Below are 24,513 nucleotides of genomic sequence, written 5' to 3'. Positions count from 1 at the left end.
TCAATAGGGGTCATCTGCGAGTCATGATCAATCTACACATGAAGTTTCATGATCCTAGGCGAATGCGTTCTTGAGTTACCATCCGGAAACCATTTTACTATTTCGAATCACCGTGACCTTGAGCTTTGACCTAGTGACCTCAAATTCAATAGGGGTCATCTGCGAGTCATGATCAATCTGCCCATAAAGTTTCATGATCCTAAGCGTATGCGTTCTTGAGTTATCATCCGAAAACCATTTTACTATTTCAGGTCACCGTGACCTTGACCTTTGACCTAGTGACCTCAAAATCAATAGGGGTCATCTGCGAGTCATGATCAATCTACCTATGAAGTTTCATGATCCTAGGCGTATGCGTTCTTGAGTTATCATCCGACAACCACCTGGTGGACGGACCGACCGACCGACCGACCGACATGAGCAAAGCAATATACCCCCTCTTCTTCGAAGGGGGGCATAAATATTTTTAGAAACCTAAACGCTAAGTGTGACGGACGGACAGACGGACAGTGCGATCACTATATGCCGCCCTTCGGGGGCATAAAACGTTGTTCCCGGAAAATTTTTCGCAGGCACAAGCAAATCGTAGTACACGTAAAGGTAAAATATTTATGAATGAAATGTACATGAGCGTCAAGGTGCACGTTTTATAGTTTATTATAGTCTCATCCAATATTTACAATTTTCACAATGCATATATAAAACATAAAGCTATAGATACAACATTGGCCATTCATGAAAGGAATTATAAGAGACTTATTCAACGCTTATCAATGTACGTTACATGACTATCATGACTATACATGGTAAAAACTACATTACCACCACCGACCCTATCAAGAATGCCATACACTTCCAATATAGTGCCCGTCATTACAAAATGCATTATTGCGCAAACAATTACACATCTTAAAAGATCTTCCAATTACCATGGTCATTCCTTGATTAAGATGAATCGTGGTGATAATATAAATCTCCAATGTAATATCAACTTAAAATCAGTTTTCATAATGTATTAAGTAAAATTGCTAGCCACACGTAAGCTTGAAGGGAAGTAACTCGAACCATATTGCCAACCATTTTTAAGCCCTAAAGAGTTACCTTTCTTCAACTTCATTCAAATGTTTTAGCAAGCAATTTTAGTTCATTGTTATAGTCCCAGTCTATATACAATGTATTGTACAAATGTCTTTCAACATTCATAAAATAGATACATTGCATTCTATATGACCGTTCAACAAAAGACTTATAAGGGACCTTAATGTACATACATGTTATTCATTATTTACACTGATAAAAACATCAGTAAATTGATACAGTCTCACCTATGTACTTTTAAAATGTATTAAAACTAATACATGACTATTTTTATGCAATAATAGAAAAGTATATTACATGTTTAGATATAATAGTTTTAAAAACAGATTATAACCTGCACTATACTATACACGTCTTATTAACAGAATAAAATTTGTGTAAGAAATGTTGAGATTGCTGCTACTCTAAATAATATCCAGAATTTAGAAATTCTAAATTTAATAAATACAATACATCTTTGCATGCGGACTCGCAATTGGTGGTTACATATTTTAAAAGTGAAATAGTGGTTGGAATAGCATTCATACTCCAACTGAACATTCAGCATAAGATCTTAATGTGCATACTCACTAACAATACTGGTCTTTTAATGGTACTTCGGTGTAGAAAATATTGACGGTTGCAATCTATGTGGGGTCTGAGTTTTAATATATATATATATATATATATATATATATATATATATATATATATATATATATATATATATATATATATATATATATATATATATATATATATATATATATATGATCAAAATGTGTGATTTTGACCTTTGTGTGTGACTTTGACCATGACCCTAGCAACCTGGATCTTATATTTGAAACTCAGCTAGATAATTGAGAACAATTGTGACAGTTATAACAGAATTCCTTGATGCATAGTAAAGGAATTACCAATTAATGAATAATTCCTCAAATTTGTGACCTTTGACCTCAATGTGTGACCTTGACCTTAGCCCCTAGGATTATGGGTGTTGAATGTGAAACAACCCCAGATGATTGGAATAACTATAGAAAGTTGCATGGCTCTGGCTCATGTGTTAATGAAGATAAAGCTCTAAGCTTCTATCAAAAAGCATTTTTTTCAAGATACAAAGGGCCATGACCTTAGCCCCTAGAATTATGGATGTTGAATGTGAAGCACCCCTAGATGATTGAGAACAACTAGGGCAAGTTGCATGGCTCTGGCTCATGTGTTAATGAAGATAAAGCTCTAAGCTTCTATCAAAAAGCATTTTTTTCAAGATACAAAGGGCCATGACCTTAGCCCCTAGAATTATGGATGTTGAATGTGAAGCACCCCTAGATGATTGAGAACAACTATGGCAAGTTTCATGGCTCTGGCTCATGTGTTAGTGAAGATAAAGCTCTAAGATTATATTAAAAAGCATTTTTTTCAAGATACAAAGTGTACATCATCCTCTTATCCATATAATATACTCATACCAAGTTTCAATGAAATCCGCTAAAGCACTAACAAGATATGGCTCTGGACACAAAAGTGCCGGACGGACGGAAGGACGGACAAACAGCGCCAAAACAATATCCCTCCGCCTATTACTGGGGATAACAAATGCCTACGAAATGTTCACGACTTAAGTAAGGCTAACGGGTGTATACTTTAAATACAATATTTAAATGGTTCACTTTTTTGCAAATAGGACTAGATGGTGAATTATAAAAAACATTTATTAGAAACAAGATGGTAACATTTCAAACAATGTACAAAGCAAAAAATACAATTTCATGTTATGGTACAATTCTGCATTAACATGTTATACAATTTAACAACCGACGTTTAAACATGTGTTCAATTTAGGAACTAATCAGAACACAGAGCCCACTACTTACAACTAATAAAGAAAAAAAAATGAAATTAAGCATTCCACTAAAACTGAATTAAGAGTGAAGGTAGGTAACAACAATTTTTCATTTCAGAAACTACAGAAGTGAACTGCCAATAACGATTATACAATGATTTAGTGACAATTGTTTTGCTCTATGGGACATATATATCTGAACTAGTTTTATGCAGGTGAAGTGTACCTGAACAGTTTTAAAAGATAACAGTGAAAATAAGGGACATTCTGCTATATACAACACAGGATTAATTTGTACCTGTATTTAAATTAGTATAAACCTGCATTTTAAACATACTGTTCTTTGAGAAGTACATCATAATGTAGCCTAGATATTAGTATACATGTATAAATTTCATAGATAAACAACACACACACTAGGCCACCATGCCACTTTAAGGATTAGAAGATGCAAGATACAACCTTTTATTTATTATATGTATATAGTACTAATAAAAGTAAAAAATATCTATGTTCATGTTTAGCTATGGACGGACCACAAACTGATTATAACAAAATATCTAATATTAAGCTTTTTTTTCCTGTGTACATGCTATTATTAAGGAAAACCTTGCACACTGCCTTTAAATAACTTTCTTTACCAGACCTGAAAATTGAAATATTAACACACTGACCAACTAAGCAATTTTTGAAAACAGGTTGAAATTTGCAAGCCACAAAGGGATTCCACAGATCTCCCAATTCCTATGAGTGCTCTACTGCAGCTAACCAGGCAGTAAACGGTTCTTCATACATAAGCTTTATAACCAGTTCATAAAACTTGCAGCACAAACACAATGAATTTTAAAACATCTGATATTATAAGACCCGTCAGGGCTCTAAAAAGACAAAATTAAGACACACATAAATTTTTGGATTGTTCATAGTTGGATTCCAGATGATGCTTTTGTAGAGAGCTGGAGTTGCCATTTCAGGTTCTAGGACCACATCTTTTCAAGTTTCAAGTGTTTAACTCTCTTGTTTTATACTGTAAGGCAAAGTCAGGAAATCATATTGCTCACAGGAAACTTGAATGCATTCATGTCTTTCCTTCCAATAGAATATCCTTGATTTCACAACCATTGATGGACTCTGAAAATATAATTTGACAATTGTTAAGGACTCTCTATTATACCATTACAAATGTTTAAATTAATGTATAAAAACAAATTTAGTTGAACATGATTGTTTACAACTGTTTTACAATTGTTTGTTGAAATGTTTTATGACAATTTACAACATTTTACACTATTTTGAGTGTCAGTAATACAGTCCACCAGAACAATGTATAAAAGAGAGTTGTTTAAAATGTGGCAATCTTATTGAGATAAAATGACTGAATGGATAAATACAAAAAAAGATAATATAACTTAAACTAATAAGATATTTTAGAGTAAGCGCAATAAACTCAATGTTGGAAAGTAGAAATTGTTAATTTTTTTGCAAATAGCAATTGGGAAATATGCTTCCCCTGGTTATAGTTAACATGCATACTCAATTTGAACACCATGTCTTATATCTCTGAAAAAATACAGACATAAACTGCCTAATAGAAATTGGAATGTCCTGATTAAAGCTATACTGTTTTACTATTAATTAAAGCTAATGTTTATGTTAATGTTTATTTAAAGTTAATTAAATACAGTGTCTTTATGTTGCCAAAAATTTGCTTATAATATCATTATAATTATTGTCTTAAACCTAGTTATATCAATTTATTACATACTATTTTATTTTTACTGTGTTTTAATATTGTAGCCAGTATAGTTTAATTGCTTAAGTTTTGTACGGCATTTTTATTTATATCACACAATTTTAGATTATTAATCCTTTAAGTAATGCTGCATAATAGTATCAATCACTCTTATATTTTATCAATTGAATGTACATAAATATGTTTTGTACAACGCCATTGAGTATAATTATATAAATAGGTGTTTAATCAAATTACCGGTAGCAAGTTTCAAGTTGCAAAGCTAAAACATAGTCCCACACAGATTTAAAGCAGGGCTTTGGGATAACAAATAAAACTCGAAACAGGCAGCAACTGGGTAATCCACAACAGGAACAACTAGGCCGAGAAAAAAATTGTTTTCAAAAGCCGACGGACCCTTTTTGTGTGCGGAGCAGACCCTAAGCATTTTATTGCCGTTTGAAATAAAAAGTACTTGTTTTTTTTTTATTTCTTTTTTACATTTTATCATATCTCAAAAACATAATTTGGCCAACTTCTTAGTATATGGAAAGAATGTTATATAGGCAATTGGGAGATTTTTGTCTCTGGATATCTTTGTTTCAGTAGGAATAGCTTGTGTATAAAATAAAAATCATTTAAAAAAGGAAATGCCAACCTACCTACTCTAAATCATATTGAAATATTTGTTTTGCAATATTAGTGGAAACAAACAAATTTTGTACGCACTAGTAAAATTAACATTATTGTGCAGTTTTTTACCACTATTGTCACAATTAATTTAGTCCAAATATTATCAAGATAATGAGTACCGTTTTCAATAATGAGCTATGAAAACAAACACTTAGTTACTACACATGTAATTCTAAAAGGTAAATTGTATACGCACTAGTACAATTAACATTACAATGCAGTTTTTAACCACTATTGTCACAATAAGAAAAGAATTCATGTAGTCCAAATATTTTCAAGATAATTATTACCATTTATGATAAAGTGCTATGAACACAAACACTTAGTGACTATACATGTAATCCTTAAAGGTAAATTGTCAACAAGAGACTCTTTTAGTTTGTAAGGAACATAAAAAAATGCATTTTTGTATCCTGCAACATTGTTTGCAAAATTTAAAACAGTCTGACAGAATTTTGACTCCGACTAAACAAACGCATCTCAATTGTCAAAATCTACAGTAACAGGAAACAGTTTTGATGCAATGTATTTTACAGTTGAATAGTGTTGTTGAAGATGGATCCTTGTTATACCCCGTTATAAATAAAGGCATAATTTGAATAAATGATTATTCAGGGCCCTCAATCTATCAAATCTGCGGCTGAATTTCGGCCGCAGTCCCCCACCTGAAAAGTATATTTTTTTCCCCTTTTGGGGGGAAAAATTCCCCCTGATTAATTTTTTTTATATATTTTAAAGATGTGTATCATGATTATTATATCTCAATTCTATTTCAATTTAATCTTGTTAAACATACTTTATTATGAGAAAAGAAATGAATATAGTGCAAACATGTACAAATGTAATAATTAGAGAGTAGTAAAAAAATCCCCCAAAAATGGAAACGCCGCAAAAATTCCCCCTCATGAGGGTAGCGACCCGCTTCCCCTAAAATGGATTGAGGGCCCTGGATATAAAAACTGGTAGTGGTATCAAATGTTCTTGTCGCCGTGACGTAGTGGATATGGTGTCCACCTAGCGATTATGAGGTCAAGGGTTGGAACCCCTCTGTGGGAGCGTTCTTTAGATCTCCCCCATTGAAACCCAGGAAACAGACTCGAGAGTGTTTCAAATATTCCTTACTTTTAGGCTTTCTATGCAATCGAGCTTAAATAAATAGGTTTAAAAAAAAAATTGTTGTCAGGCTGACTGACAGTCTTTCATCTACACATTTTTTTTCAATTTAAACTGTACAGTTGTTTGCTTGAATTTGTTTTCTGCAATTTGGGCCCAATGAATTTACATGTACATGATACCCCACCATGTCAACATGATTTAACTTAATTTTGACAATGGTACATGTATGTTAAATCACCTGGTTGTCACTATTGTTTCCAAAATGAATTGTATCGCGGGCATCAATTATTATCATGACCATAACAAAGGGTAAACGCAGATCTAGTACTTAATCTAGAATATAATTTAACCAGTATAAACAAGATTATTTACAATAAAGACTTCATTTGTCGATATCGTGATACATAAAAAACAATATCATAGCGTAAGTTCGACACACTTTCTTATAAACTTTATGTAGGAATGTTAATCGATAAATGATTATGTAAGTATACCTTAATTGTCGTCATCCTTGTGTCCGAAGATTAAAATTACCAAACTCATGATCTGAAAAGTTGTTTACAGTATCCATGGAGGCAGACATCTTGAAAACTTCGCAGTAAATATTCGCCGATTTGCCGTTTTGCAAGACGTTGTTTCATTGGTTAGTTCGATTTAGCTCTTATCAAACTGTTTGGGTCAAACAAAGTATCACAACAGTTACAAATATATCACCGCAGTGATAAATTTATTACCGCAGTGACAAAAATGTCACCGCGGTAACAATTTTGTCACCGCTGTGATATCTATTTTAAGCTGTTGGCGTAGCTATCTGTACTTTTGACCCAAAGGGTACGTCATACAAATACAAATTTGTGTCAGGCGTTAGAGGTTTTGTTTGTGATGCATCCTTTGTACCGCAAGCACATCAACAGTCTTCACATTGAAACGGAGCTGATCGATGGGGGAAAAGGTAGATTAGTCAATGCTATTCCTAATCGCAAACGCAAATTTGTTGAAGATCCAAAGGATCAGTCGAGTCTCCCCAAAAAGATGCTTTGCAAAATTTGCAAAACAAATGAAATGCCTTGTTTTGATGTGAAGGCATGTTCGGAGCGAAATGAGATAATCAGTATGCCGGTTGATTTGTCAATCATGAAAGAAGAAATTGTGGAAACGTTAACCCCAGAACAAGAGGTACAAGAAGCCCCAATGCCCGTTAGCGACATGTTACCTGAAGAAGACCCATGTAAAGTTTATTTCATCAATCAGTGTCAAAACGAAGAACACGAAGATATGCTCTCTCAAGCGGTTAGAACATGCATTCCCAACATTCACATCCCACCGAACTTTGTCGCATTTTGTGTGTCGAAGGAATTGCTGACAAACGGCCTCGTTTTGTACATTCCTGCAGATTTTGTGTTGTAGTCTGTTGTGTGCAAATTTTTTGTTATATAGCTATTACATGTGTTTTGTTAGATGAATGAAATAAAATCCAGCAATGTTGCGCTTCATACTATTTGTCTTGTTTGTGTCTCTATGTAGCTGTAACGATAACTGCTTCAAGAAATCGCCAGAGCGCGATCTGGGTATATACAATGGTGCATTCTCGTTCGTTTCCTATGATGATGCGCTAGAAAAGTTACGCAAAATTGTATATATTCCTGAGAGAATGTACACAACGCAATATGATATTCTCGAGGCCATACGAAAAGTCATAAATCAAAATTTGGGCGTGAAAGACAATTATTTGACCATTGATAATCACAGGGACAGGTTTTGTTTCCAAATCAAAGGCAAACTCTTTTTGATTTTGACCGCGAATATAGGTAGGATGCTAGCTACTGATTCTCTATCGCGATTCTTGGTACCAGACAATACATCTAATCATGTTGCAGACATCGAAAAACGCAGTAGCGATAATGATTTCGTTACATCGACAGTTTCAAACGAAATTGACACACACACAAACAGCGAAATGGAAAACACAACGCTTGCTTATATCCCCAACAATGGTTCGACAACCACAAAGGTTAACAAAAAAAGCACGCAAGCAACACTGAGAGTTGCACACGAACATACAACTAAAACATTAAGTAAAAACCTTAACACATCAGTTGTCAATGCCCTTAACAATGGTTCAACAACCACAAAGGTTGAAGAAAATAGCGATCTTGGCACATCGAGAGTTGCAAACGAAACTAGCACACGACAAAACTACAGTGAAATCCATAACATAACGAGTGGTAATATCACAAATAATGGCTCAACAACCACAAAGGCTAACGAAAATAGCGAAACAGGATCTGTCCTTGTTATAATCGAAGTTGTGTTTTGCATTCTAGCCGTGTTTGCAATCGTTCTTGGACTTATAGGATTTGTGTATAACGTTATAAAAAACACAAGGGACTAAAATAAATATAAAACACACTTATACAAACGGATCTTGTCATTCTTCATGTTCTAAGCCAAGCATGCGGTCGTTTATCGTTTTGTGTTTGTTCATTGTTGTCCGCGCAAACACAACAGTTCAAAGCGTTTCTTCTTACGGTTTACAAAACTGTTATTGCAATGTGTGTGATCCGACTAAAAGTATTGGTAAAATATATGATGGATCTTGCTACTTTATCAGTATTGAGCAACAGTTCAAAGTGGGAAACCAGTTTTCAACGCACGTTAATGTACGTAAAACTGTAAACAGCACCGACTATAATGCATACGATGTGGTCATTTTTGGACATAAAAACATTCATCTAAAAACGGTTTTCACTCAAGTAAGCAACGAATTTATTTTGAACAACATTCAAGGTTCTATCAAGATAGCGCTGTTCAACAACAAAGATAGGCCTGCTCAATGCGTTCATTTGTTCAAACGAAAATATTTGGGCATTTCATGCGAAACGGCTAACGTAGCGCTGTTAAAAGCGGATCGAGGAGAGTTTGTGACTGTGTCACCTTTCAATCCGCGTGCGTACAAGACATGTTCATTTGACGAAAACGCAGCAGCGTCGATCACATCACCTAAAACTTGTTTCGTGGTGAATGAAGATGGCCAGTGCTTACCAGCAGTGCTGCAAACAGAAGAAGAGTTTCAAAACGCTTTTGACTATCTGATTAACAGAACGCACGACCCGAAGGTGAATGCAATATCTCAAAATTTGATGTTCAAAATTGACAGTCTGAACGAAACGCTCGAATTAAACGATTACGCGATAGTCTATTCGCGAGTGTCATATGATGAGAACAATACGTGCTTGTATATCGACGTGAATGAAAAATCTATTTCGTATGAAGATTGTACAACAAAACGAACTCTGTGTCAGATTAGAATTCCTGGTATGGGACTGGATTCACCGAGTGACGATGATTCTAAAATAAACAGCTTTTGGGTCTTATTTATTGCACTAACATTTGTGGTTGTTTCTTTGGGTATTGTCATAGCTATTGTGTATGTTTTGCAAGGATTTCGATCTCGACGTGTACGAACCACTACAACAGTTCAAATAACGAGTGCCTAATTCTGGTATAAGACCATTCACGCAAAGTCAGTAGTTGTCATAACGAAAAAAAAATGTTGAGCTGTGAGTTTGTGGCTGCGATGGTAGCAAATTATTTGGAATGCAAGCAGTTTGAGGACTCAAATGACTCTCTTTGTGACATTGTCGAATGTGTGATTTTGCTTGTAAATAGCACTGTTACGATGCATGTTCTTACGAAATATGACTTGATAAACTCTTGTGTCGATGAAGACTATTTCGCCGAATTGCTTGAACAAAAGCTGAACAGTGGTTTGAGCTGGGATGTGTTTGTGACTGCATTTGTTTTGTTTGTTGCCGTCGTGCATGAACGATCGAAATACAACCTTGAAGGCTTCTACCACCTGGTCAAGATTCAAGACGTTTTTCGAAAGTATAGACTAAATGACTGGGTTGAAAAACAACCTGGTAAATGGAATGCATTTGTACATTATTGTAAACATGTTTGTTGAATAAAAAGTAGAAAACAGAAAAATACGTTTTTGGTTGTTTTATTCATTATCGCTTTCACATTCAACTTCACTTTCTACAGATAACGATATGTTTGAAGCCAAATTTTCGAATAATTCACACTCATCGATAATGTCTTTGAGACCAATCATATCGATGATTTCTTTGCACATATCAGAACCATTGGTTTTTAGAAAACTGTGTTTCTTCTCAACCACGCCATCGCGGTCAAAAATGTTGAAATATAGTTTTGTATCGTCTGGTCTGTCCATAACAAGCATCAAGTCGTCCTCGTCGTCATCTTCACCCAATCTTACATACACATTCAAATGAACTGTTAGTCCAAAGCATGTGATTTTGATCTGATAATCGAACTCGGGTTGAGGTTCATAGTCAGGAGAAAAAAATGCATATGGTTCAAATGTTTCAGATTTTGACATGCGAAACAATTTCACCCTAGGCTCCTCTGTGGATATTATGCTCATATGCTTTGATATGATGTCCCACAACTTATTCGCAGCAGATTGAGATTTGATTTTCCATTTTCTTTTCTGTATACGTTTCTGCTCTGGTGTTTTCGAACGAGCATTGAAGCATATGCATTGAACGTTCTCCATGTTCTAAAATGTGACCAATGTGGCAACGTTTACAGACAAAGTGAAACGGTTTGTGAAATAGATCGTTACAAAATTTGCATATAAAAGCGCAGCATAAAAAGTAAGCTTCATTTCATTTGTTGATGTTCGCGACTCTATTTCTTGGCATTTTGCTTATTCGATTCATCATTGAAGAACGAAACCCCGATTTTTGGGATCACAAAAAGACTAAAATTGACAATAATAAGAAGCCATGATTGTTGCTACAATCCTAGCGGTGAGCTGTATTCAAGACTTGCGATGGTGGTTTTCTTATAGAAAAATACGAAAAGAACACATACAGGTTATGAAAGAACTTCGTGAAGGCTTTCAAGCAAATAGTTGCTGTCATCGCAAAGTCTGCAAAAAACGTATGGCTCAACTACAGCTGGAGAAAGAGCAAGCGGTGAAAGACTCACGAACTTGTATAGTTTGTCGCAATGACGAGAAAACCTGTGTGGTAACAGCATGCTGGCACTTGTTTTGCGTAAACTGTTGCTGGCGCATGCATATGAACGGGAACAAATGCGCTGTATGTAGAAGTGAAATGTGCGGTTGGACGCCGATTTATTGGACCGATTAGAAGTTATGACTTTGAGTGTTTTTATAGTATCGATAAATAAACCGTTTAAATGCATGTTATGTGTTCGTTGTTAGTTTGGGAAGAAGTAGTATATTTGAGTTATGTAGTTTTCGATGGATTGAAAAACTCGATTCGACAGTATCTGACAAAATGCTTACATATCACAATGCTTTGAACATGAAACGTTTTAATATCTCCTTTATTTTTTTTTATTGTATGAATAAAACAAACACACAAGTTTACTGTTATTGTTTTTTATTTACAACATACAACATACTACACTTATGTCATGACATTTTCTTCTCTGCGCTTTCGACTCAGACTACGACTGAACACCTTTGTAAAGCTTCTCTTCCTAGGCCTTGAACGTTTTTCATCGTTTTCACTAAGTTCGTTGACAGACTTCGGTTGAAGGTTTTCCTTAGACTCGTTTTCTCTTCTGAGCAATTCGTTATCATACGCGGTTTTGTTGTGAAATGTAAGAAGTTGTGGAATGCGTTTAAGAAACATCACCACTTCTGTCATGCCTAGGTGCTCAGCGAGTTCGATCATGTTTACCAGACTAGAGATTGACTGCCAATCCGAGTAATCTAGCGTGAGACCGTTACATTGGTACTCAGACAGGTTCATGAGAATTTCAAACACGTTCATCAATTCTTGAACACTGTACTTCGGCTGAATCTTGACATGATTTGTCTTAACGTTAGTGAACATTTTCACAATTGCTGCTGGGTATGATCTTTGTTCTTTGCCCACATAAAATACAACCCTGTCTTTGCTTTGTTTAAGCGACTGAATGAGCTTTGAAGAGATTTCAATACCAATATCGTACTTCAGTTTAGTGAACAAGCGATTAGTGGCTTCGGTGTCAGTGACCCGTTTAATATCTTTAACGTTTATGGTTGACATGGTTGACATGGTTGTGTGTGGTTTGAGTGTTTCTATAGAAAAACTAACCTTAAATAGATTTTTATCGCAGTTTTCCAAACCGTAATTTGTGATTGTATAGACAGTTGAACATCCACAAAAAGTCATGTTTTTTCTTGAGCTGGGAATCACATCCTATAGTGTTAATCATAACAAGAAAAACATAAACGCCTAAAAGCGAGTAAGGACAGAGTGAAGTGTTTCTCGAAGTTTTGTATGTATCGTAAATAAACTTTATGTATGTGGAATTGTTAACCGTACTTTCGTCAAACAGAGAGAAAAAATTGTAAGCTTTCAGTCGGTTGTATCCACACATTGGATAACCAAACACTGAGTCAAAATGACTTGTTATTTCGCTAGTTGTCAATTTCGTGAACAGCGACATGCGTTCATCGTCTTTGAACTCATTGAGAACCATCGTGACACACGTTTGAATTCCGCACCCGAGTTTCGAGTTAATATCTACTAGCTTGATTTCGAATGTGCGTATTTGCTCTTCGTATTCTGTTATGTACTGCAAAATGCATAGCGAACATTCGTTGTGATGTCTCGAGTACATGGGTGAAAACAAGTAGGTGTTTTGAGCTAACTGTTCGTCTTCGTCAATAATCAAATCCTCATCGATATCCATTGATAAAGAAACACATGTGTACAGTTCAATGGTACAATTTATTTAACATATATACGAAAATATGACAAATACAAGTCAACATAATCATACAATATTGCAACAACGTAGTCATTGGTCATCATCGCTCAATTCTAGATCACTGAGTATTGTTTTTTTCCTTTTTCGGTTTCTTAACAGTTTTTTTTTCACCAGATTTTCGCATTCTCTTAACAGCCAGAGCGTTCATAATTTCCTCTTCATCATCGTTCAGCGTATCTGACATTTCTGCATCGGAGATGTCGATATCGGCATAGTTGCGTTTTTCCTCAACCTTGGAAGATTTGATTCGCTCTATCAAAGAAAACATGGTTTCGTCTTCCCCAGAACCGAGTATTTTGTTGAGCACATCAATTGGAACTCGATCGAAAACCTTGGAGCTCACAGTCTTCAAAACATCGTCTTGCAGGTTTTTTGTTTTCTTGATGCCCTTTATCAGATGCTGCGTTCTTACTTTGAGGCGTCTGTACTGCGCTAGTTTGGTATCAATCTGTTGTAATTTCTTAGAAAGGTCTTCTAACTTCGAACTATAGTTAGGCGACACGAAGACACCTGGCTCGACTTCAGAAACCCAATTCCTTTTCACGCCGTGTTGCAGGACAGCATTTGCAAACTCATTTATTCGTTCACGGTTGTTCAGCATTTGTTGTGCCATCGTTGAAAGTTATTGCGAGTGTGCTTATTTCGTTAAACGCATCAATATATATACGTGTGAAAAAATAATGCACGCCTTACTTGTTCATCATTGGCTTGAATAATCGAATGTAGTACGCCTCCTTGGCTTTACGCACGTGCTTGTCTCGCTCTGTCTCCAAAACGAATACAGTGTACCGTTCCTTAACATCGCACAAGTGTTTCCCACATTCTATCAAATGGTCAGTAGATCGACACAAATGCTGCTCTGTTCGAATATGAGAGTTGTGTGTATGAATGCGTTTTCTCAGATTAATGGTCTCTCCAATGTACTCACCGCAGCAAGTGTTGCACTTCAGTACGTATATAACATCTGTTGATTTACAAGTTAAGTTCTCTCCATCTTCCACTATATACACAAAACCACAATTAAACTGAAAACTATTTCCACTCTTTATTTGAGAACATAAAGTGCAACGCATACCGTTACATGGTTTAACTTTGTAATCCATACAAATTTCGATATTTCGAGATTGTGAATAAAAATGTGTTTATACGCTTTTTTTTACGCAAACGTGAAGATCAGCTGGTACCGTGAAATTTATTCCCTGTTCTTGCATAGCCAACGTCTGCTTGTCATGCTTAATTACCATTTTATGCTTGTTTATAGTATCTTGAATATTGCGAAATTGTTGGTTAACGACAGTATCGTTTTGAACTGGCAGATTTATGGTCTTTTTTGGATTGTTGCTAACATTTCGAATATCGTGAAATTGTTGGTGAACGATAGTATCGTTTTTTACTGACAGATCTGTGTTGTTTGTCCATCCGATTGTAGGTAAGATTTTCAGGTAAGAAAAGTCGATATTTGGAACATTTGCATCGCTTTTCTTTTTCTTCGAATCATAGTCAGAGTAATCCTCGTCAAAGTAATCCTCGTCAGAGAGATCATCGTTTAAGTCAATTTTATCATCGATTTTTAAGCGGATCTCACTCATTTCTTGCTTAATTTGTGCGAGTGCGTCCCGCAATTCTTTGGACTTATGAGGGATATATTCTACTCCTAGATCATATTCTTTGACGTGCTTGTATAATGCCAAATCACTCAATTTTCTCTTTAATAACGCATCTTTGATTCGTGTTAACGCATGATTCAGTCTCTCGGGACTAGCACCTTGCACATTTACATCGCACCATGTCCCTAACGTTGTACACAGTTCAGTATTGAATCTGATGATGGCATGACCTTGTATCCCATTTGCACAAATTTCACTTCCAATATAGGTTAATGAAAAATTGTACGGTAGCAAAGGTATCCAAGCGTGTGTAGAAATCTCAGTGTACGCCGATTCCACAAACTCACTGATAGAGTACGTTTTCGGCTCAATTTGCAATCTAACTAATAGACTGGGTGTATCGTAAGTGATACCCATTTTTCCCACTACAAAACTATAGACTACACTGTATACCGGTTTCGAAAACGCTTTTCTCTTATTTGGACATCTAGAAAGACCTATGGATTTGCATTGTTGCTCATGTGCCTCTAAACTGAACTCTGGGTTTTCCATCCATTTGTTGAACAAACGTAAATCTTCGTTGACATCGTCGTATAATGACAGATAATCAAAGGTTACGTTTACCAACACATAAAAATCCCCATTTGTGACAACGATCGATTTATCCTGTAAAGGCTTGAAACAAGACTGTTCATAAAAATTTGGGTTTGGACGTCCTAACGCATTTGTTTCCACCACAAGAACGAGTAAAATCACACAAAAGTACTCACACGCACGCATAATGAACATTAAATAGTTGGTCACAAGTTGCATAAATACTTCATATATAGATTAAATCATTCATTCTTTTGCCAATCATCATCATGACAAGCAGTTTCGTGTCAACCAAAATACAAGATAAGGATGTTTTGAATCAGATCGAAATGTATGCGACTCGCAAGGCTGCTCTAGAACCAACAAAAACGATCATGAGATTATTTGATGAAATTGTCGAGGAAACTGAAAGAAAAACTAATATCGGAAAAATCAAAATTCAACACGCACTAATGGAGTCTTGTACTTCAAGAAATACCTTTTCGGTTTGGTGTTTTGTGATCAAGGATGTGACAAACGAAACTTTGAGAGTTCTTGCTACGAAAGCGAACCGGTGCAGATTCGATTTGATGTATAATTATACTCACGGTGGAAACTGGATATGTGGCGCAATAGATTTCCACGGTTCGGAGAAGTCAGAAGATATTATCCAAGCGATACTTGAAACAGAGAACGTTTTTGAAATGTTTAGTGCCAATGCGATGACAAAATTTACCCATCAAATTGTGTCACATCGTGATTGTTGAATAAAATGTATTGTATTATAGCTTGTGTTTTTGTGTTTATTTTTTGATACTTCTCGAAAAACAAACAATACGCAAAATCGTTTTAGGTTTTTTTATTAACACATACATGCACAATCGAACACAAAAGAACAAACATGCCATAACTGTCAATGCCTGAGTCTTACATCTTCTTTGTTCATTTTCAATATCCATGTTATGATTGCTTATATTCAAATGTTTTGAGTCGTAGCGTTATCGAAAATACACCTAAACTTCCTATACAAATACATGGATGTTGCCTCTCATATTCATCCATGTATTGAACGAATGCCTCATAGTCAGAAAAATAAATATACTCGGTCTCTTCATCCCATAGACGTTCAACCTGATTTTGTTTTTCATCATCGATGCCACTGATTTCGTCCGAATAAAAATTGGTTTCTTCTCTATATTGGTCGTCCAAAAACTGTTCGTAAGATTCGAAAACCTGTTCTTCTAGTATATCGCAAGCATCATTAGTTCTGCAAACCCAACACATTTTTCTATCATGTTTCTCTACATCTTGATCATTGGAACCTTTTTGAGGTATGTAATTATCATCGTCGATTCTGTCCTGGTAATATGTTTGCTTTTGATCTCGTTTTGCATTGCGTATTTTTGTTCTTTGTTTCTTTTTTAGCCTGTGTTCAGCCTTTTTACGCTGCTTTTCAGTTTGTTTTCGATTAGATTTGTAGCGGGTACGAGTACAAGTCTTATCAATTTTCGCCATTAGCAGCTCATCCAAATCACTATAATCATCGTATTCGTCATACTTTTGGTCATCTTCGGTTTGAAGGCTATCAACCGATTTATTTAAATATTTTTGGTTATCATCGCTAGAATGAACATCTTGATCGCTTTCTGTTTCCACAATTCCATAATTATCTCTTTCATATTGCTTTTCAAACTCGATTTCCAAGTACCTATAGCATAAGTAATAGTCAAAAAATTCAAATTCAAAAGGACAAGCACGGCAAAACCGTCGATGACTGAGTCTCACTTCTTCTTTGTTCATGTTCCAATCGAACACAAAAGGGCAAGCGGGGCACAGCTGTCGATGCCTAAGTCTCACATCTACTGTGTCCATGTTCCAAATGGAAATGTGCGCATTGCAAAACACGCATCTAACGCAATTGAAAATAGTGTCGGAGATGACACAAGGGTCGTAGATGAACCCTTGGCTAGCCAGGTCTTCCTTTGACACCCTGCGTATGGATGGCCTGCCTTCAAAGGTTTGAAGTCTATGGTCCATATTTTGAAAGCGACTGAAGGCTCGTGGTTCAGATTTTCTAAGCCTCGCCAAACGACTGTACACAGACATGTTTGCGAACAAACGTTCTTAGACTTACTAACGTATTCATCTCCTATTTATACCATTTTTTGTAATGACTTATGCGATACAACTCTCGTAGTACAATTAGTGTTTGACATTGTATATTGAAAACAAAATTAGCCCGGCAAAATTAGCGGGGGGGTCTTTTTTAAAACCCCACCCCCCTTATTAAACCGTCAGAACATTTTCCGGGCATATCATATAGCGCCGCATCCCGCACCAAAAATGCACACAAGAAAAAAGTGGCTGTGGTAAACAAGTCCAGTCCAGGTACGCCATGAGATCTTTCAATGGTTCTGTCGCTGCCACGATTTGCAAGGCTTTGAAGGACGGGATGATGTGAGTTCCGGGAAGAAAAGGAAGAGCCATCAGTTTCCTGACTGATGCACCCCTTCTCGCCTCTCATATGTCGTCTTCAGTCCAAGTTTGTCGACTTTCCTTCGAAAGGCCTGGCCCCAGTGGAAGCAGCATATCTTGATTTCCTTCCATGGGAAAACATCTCTCACAGTGTTCCACATGCCTAGAAAAAATAAAAATATATATTTCACCATTTGATATTACTAATTAAATTAAGTGAAATAACAACCAAGAAACTATAACAGTCCATTATGTCATCATGCCAATGGAGAAAGGATCAGTCTTACTCAAAACTACCTCACCTGCTGGAGCTAAGAGTTGCATAGACGCCAATCTTATGAATCCTGTGTTGACCACAAGGGTTTAAGCTCATATACAAGACATATATAGTAATACAATGTATGCTTGAAAATTGAGATCTTTCGGTTCTTCCGGTCTTATCTTTTGCCGGATATGGTTTGCAGTTCGCTGCAGGTTTGATGGTTTGGGGAGATTGAAATCTTGAAAATGGTTTCCGGATGATAACTATAGAACGCTTAGGCCTAGGATCATGAAACATCATAGGTGCATTGATCATGACTGGCAGATGACCCCTATTGACTTTCAGGTCACTAGGTCAAAGGTCAAGGTCACAGTGACTCGAAATAGTTAAATGGTTTCCAGATGACAACTCAAGAATGCTTACGCCTAGGATCATGAAACTTCATAGGTAAATTGATCATGACTGGCAAACGACCCCTATTGATTTTCAGATCACTAGGTCAAAGATCACAGTTACTCGAAACAGTAAAATGGTTTCCGGATGATAATTCAAGAATGCTTATGCCTAGGATCATGAAACGTCATAGGTACATGGATTATGACTGGCAGATGACCCCTATTGATTTTCAGGTGACTTAGTCAAAGGTCAAGGTCACAGTGACTCAAACAGTAAAATGGTTTCCTGATGATAACTCAAGAATACTTACGCCTAGGATCATGAAACTCCATAGGTACTGTGATCATGACTGGCAGATGACCCCTATCGATTTTCAGGTCACTAGGTCAAAGGTCAAGGTCACAGTGACACAAAATAGATAGATTGTTTCTGGATGATAACTCAAGAACGCTTACGCCTAGGATCATGAAACTTATTAGGTATGGATCATGACTGGCAGATGACCCCTATTGATTTTCAGGTCATAAGGTCAAAGGTCAAGGTCACAGTGACTCAAAACAGTGAAATGGTTTGCGGATGATAACTCAAGAATAATTAGGCCAAGGATCATGAATCTCCATAGGTACATTGATCATGACTGGTAGATGACCCCTGTTGATTTTCAGGTCACTACAAGACTTTTACGGCGCAACAGTGTAACTCGCATAAGATTGTATGTAGAATCGATAGTGCCAAGATACAGTTTGAGCGACTTCAAAAGTCACTTTCGCCTACAAAGAAGCTCATTTGAAATCATACGTGGTGTCATTGGCAGTCATTTGAAACGACGCAAAGAAAAATACCACTGGCTTTGGAGAAAGAACTTTTGATATTCCTCAGGTTTATGGGTACTTATTTTTACTAAATCTTCATAGATTAAAAACAGTACTACTTTGCATATATGTATATAAACATATAGATGTATTAGAGCTACAGTTATACTGCATTTCATGAACAAATGAACAGACTCATCTGATTGGTGCAAAACATACCTCTTTATGACTTTTTTGTGTCATGATTTCTGCAAGTGTAATCATATACTTACTACCGCACAGTAATATGTATTGCACAAATTACTTCATACAATATTGTGTGCATGTGTTTTAGAGTATAACTCATTTATAGTTGGAAAAGATCATAAAATGTAGTCATGGCATTGTTTCTAAACACTTTCAAAGTATTGAATAAGCTTGATATATCCATTTTTAGCTCACCTGAGCACAACGTGCTCATAGTGAGCTTTTGTGATCGCCTTTTGTCCGTCGTGTGTCATCCGTCGTCAACATTTTGCCTTGTCTGATCTTCATGGAACTTGGCCAGAGCATTTGTCCCATTGATACCTCGACTGAGTTCGAAACTGTGTCATGCCGGGTCAAAAACTAGGTCACTAGGTCAAAAAAATAGAAACCTTGTAAACACTGTAGAAGTCACATTTGATGCCCAATCTTCATGTAATTTTGTTAAAATGTTTATCTAAATGATATGTTGGTCGAGTTAAAAAATGGTTCCGGTCTGTTGAAAAAAATTGGCCGCCAGGGGGCGCGGCAGTATTCCTTATATGGCTATAGAGAAACCTTGTCAACACTCTAGAATCATCATGAAACTTGGTCAAAACATTGGTTTCGCTGATATCTCGGACGAGTTCATTTTCGAAAATGGTCCAGATCGATGACAAAAAATGAAATGGCCCGGGGGTGTCTTTTTCCTTACATTTATATAGTATAACAGCTTATGAACACTAGAAGTCACATTTATTGCCTAATCATCATGAATTTTTATGTCCCCCACTATAATAGTGGAGGACATATTGTTTTTGACCTGTCTGTCTGTTGGTCTGTTGGTCCGTTGGTCTGTTGGTCTGTTTGCGCCAACTTTAACATTTTGCAATAACTTTGGCTATATTGAAGATAGCAACTTCATATTTGGCATGCATGTGTATCTCATGAAGCTGCACATTTTGAGTGGTGAAAGGTCAAGGTCATCCTTCAAGTTCAGAGGTCAAATATATGTGGCCAAAATCGCTCATTTTATGAATACATTTGCAATATTGAAGATAGCAAATTCATAAATGATAGTAAATAATTTATAAATTCATTAAAGATAGATCAGGTATATTTTCATTGTATGGTAATTCTTAAGAAATGAAATAAATGCTTTAAACTCTCTGTAAGTATGGATGCAGATAGTTTACATCAGTGGTCAGTGCTGAATCTCTTTTAACCAGTGCTAATCTTTACCTGGATACTAAGAATAGTAGTGCTCTCATTTGAGTGTATGTTTACCTTGGTTTCTAGCAATATATGCTATATACACCTCAGAATCAAGGGACTGGCACATTGTTGGCCTTTTCTATAAGAAATAATGACCTGAAACATCGGCGTATACAAGTGAAAGACTAATGTTAGACCCCCTGGCTCTAAGTTGAAAGAGTTAGTCCACTTATTGAAAGTTTGGGGTTAGTGAATTACTAACCTGCCAGACCTGTTTAGTGTAGCAACTGTTAGTTTTATCATGGAGGTGAGTTTATTGTTCTAAGTTGAAATTTCACTTAGTAAAAGTGACTTAGTCTTATTTTTCTCTAAATGAAAATATTGAATTAGTGATTTACTGTGTTTCACTAACTGGGAATGTTAAGTTAGTGAAGTTAGTTTAGTTCTTTTAACTAAGTCAGCGTTTTTTATGCCCCCGGTAGGATGGCATATAGTAGTTGAACTGTCAGTCAGTATGTCAGTCTGTCCGTCCGTCCGAAAAAAAACTTTAACATTGGCCATAACTTTTTAAATATTAAAGATAGCAGCTTGATATTTGGCATGCATGTGTATCTCATGGAGCTGCACATTTTTAGTGGTTAAATTTCAAGGTGAACATCATACTTCCAGGTCTAGGGATCGAAAAAACAAATCCAAGGGAAGTAATAAGCTTTAAATGGACATTATTATCTGACCTGCCAAATTATATATTTTTTAATAAATCAAAGTGGCGCAGTAGGCGGCATTGTGTCTCTGCCAGGCGAATAGGACGTGCGAATGGGACGTGATGATAAATCGGATAATGTGGATTAGGATTGAATTCGGATTAATTATAAATTCTAATGAGGTTAATATTAAAATAAGGGAATAATACATACAATTTGGAGCTCTCTTTGGGGTTAAATCTGGGGAAAAGTGTTAAAATCAGGAAAGTGCTTTTGTGCAAAATATTCATCAAATAATAATAGTAAGGAAAGGATTAAATAAATCGGACTTAACATAATTAATTAAATTATTTAACTTTAATAACGTGTTTAGATTATCAAAGCTAAAACAAAAATATGACAGGTAATTACTAGGGTATCCAGAATCAGGTAATACTATATCGTCTACTGAATGTAATAACTAGGGTAACTGACATTTTGTGAATTGTTCAGGAATGCATATTTTCAGACATTATCCAAAATACAGTAAGAGCACTTACGTTAATTTGCGCTCAAAATATTTCAGTATTGAAATTATGGTAACTGCTCTTTTCTTAATTTGTTTTTGTTTTGAAAAAGACATATCAATTTGGAGTTTTGTTTCGTTTTTCAAGTGTTATTATAATACTAATCAGAAAATTTGAATATGGAAAAAGGTTTATTATTTTAATAATACATTTTTTGCTTCTCCTGAAAATTTAACAAAATGTCAGTTACACTACTTTTTACATTCAGAAAATGACATGTGTTTGTCATGTCAATTTCAAAAATTTGATAAAAACAGTATTTTTACCAAAAAGGTTGACTTAATATTTTAACAGTTGATGTATTTCACCTTAATAAACACAAAAATGGAAAAAAGTAAAAATGTATAAAAATGTCAGTTACATGACTTATTACATTCAGTAGGCGATATCTCTTAGTGTAATTGTTTCGAGTTCTATAAATATTTTGTTGTGTAATTGGCGGGATATCGAACCAAGAAGAAACATGTCTACGGGAAAGTAGTAAGTCTATACAAATTTTAGTAGTTACTAACGATTAGAATCATCCATACCGCGCAAATAAATTTAAGTCAGCGCAATCCAGACTACTTAAGAAAATTAGGTTAATAGGACCCTCTAATTACCTCCACATTCCATAGCTGGCCAAACAAGCGAATACGTTTTTTTATCGCTCAATTAAGACCAATTAGGGCTAGAGACACCTGTGCAATTATCACTCCTATCGAATCCTCCGAAATAAGCTCTATTAACCGTTAACATTTATTAGGTAATTACGCAAGAAATACTCGTCCTTAACAAAAAAAATTAAATACATTAATAATATTCATTACAATGAAAAGGTATTAATTACAATCACGTACTTGCGCGCGCGGTAATTTCGAAACATTAACAAATCGCGTTCGTTAACACTTCCAAACAAGTGTTTGCAGTACCAGAACAAAGATATTTAGGTACATATCTATAGGACCTTTTTACAAATAAAGGATTTAGCCTCCAATCGGCGTTAATTGCACTCTTTCGATTGTTATTAGTAATTCAACAAAAATGATGAGGAAAATCACTTTCACCGCCGCTAAGATATCTGAAACGCCCAAATCAAAAAGCGCACAAAAGGCAAAATCCAGCAAAAAAACCCGCGTCGAAGATGTTTCAATTGATTCCCCTGAGGCAAACAAGTCATGTAATAGGGAGCTCTTATCTCCTCTCTCCAGCCCTATCCCTTCATCCCATGAAAAACCCAATTCTGAAAGAAGGAACCATTCTAGCCCCTTCAAATCAGGTCCCGCACAGGCACTATGGATTACTGTCACCCTTACGACGGTGGGCATTATTTTCCCGCGCGACAAGGCAAAGGCCATCGGGGAAGCTTTTCTTCAGTATATGGGGGGCGAGGTCGCGCGGCCACTACACCAGATTAACAAAGGTCTGATCTTTAAAATTCGTAAAGACTGTCTTAACAAAGCCGAAAAATTCTCCTACAACAAAAACAAATACGATTTTACATTAACAGTAAAATCTCCCCAGGCGAAAGGAATTATACATGTCTCGAAAAGCGCGAACATTACCAAAATCAAGCAAGAATTACAAGCCAAAAAAAAACGTTGAGTCTGTCCATAGTGGGGTAAATAATACTTTTATTACTGTCACATTCAAAACCGAAAACGCGCCAACCAGATTACTTGGACTAAACGTTAAGCCCGCGCTGCATTCTTACATCAGGTGCGCGAAATGCCAGATGTTCGGACACGCCGAGCTAAATTGCAAGAATAATGCCAGATGCTCCCATTGTGCAGGAAATCACACCCATGACACGTGTCAAAACAGATCTAACAAAAATGTGCGAATTGCAACGGTAATCATAGCGCGGCTTACAAAATTGTCCCACTTACCTCAAGTACGTTCACGATTTTTTTTAATGAAACAAACAAATACATCAATAATATCCATACGAATGCCAAACCTACAAATCTAGAGAACATAGCAAAACTTCTAGTCAGTAAAACAGAATTAGAAATCTTAGCTATTCTGAAAGATAAATTTAGCGAGAGCGACGCTAACTCCAGCAATGACCCCACTTCAACAAACACAATACTGCAAACATTATCAAAAGCAGCAACACCACCAAAATCACAGCAACAACCGCAAGCGTCCGCCATCAGCCAGCAATCCGCCGAGCTAAATTGCAAGAATAATGCCAGATGCACCCACTGTGCAAGAAATCACACCCATGACACATGTCAAAACAGATCTAACAAAAAATGTGCGAATTGCAACGGTAATCATAGCGCGGCTTACAAAAATTGTCCCACTTACCTCAAGTACGTTATGAAGATTCATGTAAAAACAACATTGTTTAATTTCAAGTAAAATGCTGTTACTGTGTAACACTCTTTCTTAGACAAGATTTCTCCTTCGCCTTTCT

The 24,513-nt window shown here is 36.0% G+C and overlaps 1 long non-coding RNA gene across 1 annotated transcript; it reads right to left on the bottom strand.

The window, feature by feature from the left end:
- Positions 1 to 641: 641 nt before the first annotated feature.
- On the bottom strand, positions 642 to 3,773 carry LOC127851717 (uncharacterized). The gene is made up of 2 exons (XR_008035906.1): positions 2,363 to 3,773; positions 642 to 2,206 (listed from the first exon to the last, which is right to left on the bottom strand). It is a non-coding gene; the product is annotated as an uncharacterized LOC127851717 (long non-coding RNA).
- Positions 3,774 to 24,513: the final 20,740 nt, after the last annotated feature.

This window comes from Dreissena polymorpha, chromosome 11 (assembly GCF_020536995.1).
Source record: "Dreissena polymorpha isolate Duluth1 chromosome 11, UMN_Dpol_1.0, whole genome shotgun sequence".
In the NCBI taxonomy this organism is placed as follows: domain Eukaryota; kingdom Metazoa; phylum Mollusca; class Bivalvia; order Myida; family Dreissenidae; genus Dreissena; species Dreissena polymorpha.
The sequence above is the reverse complement of the archived record's forward strand: the minus strand, read 5'-3'. Positions and strand labels throughout refer to the sequence as shown.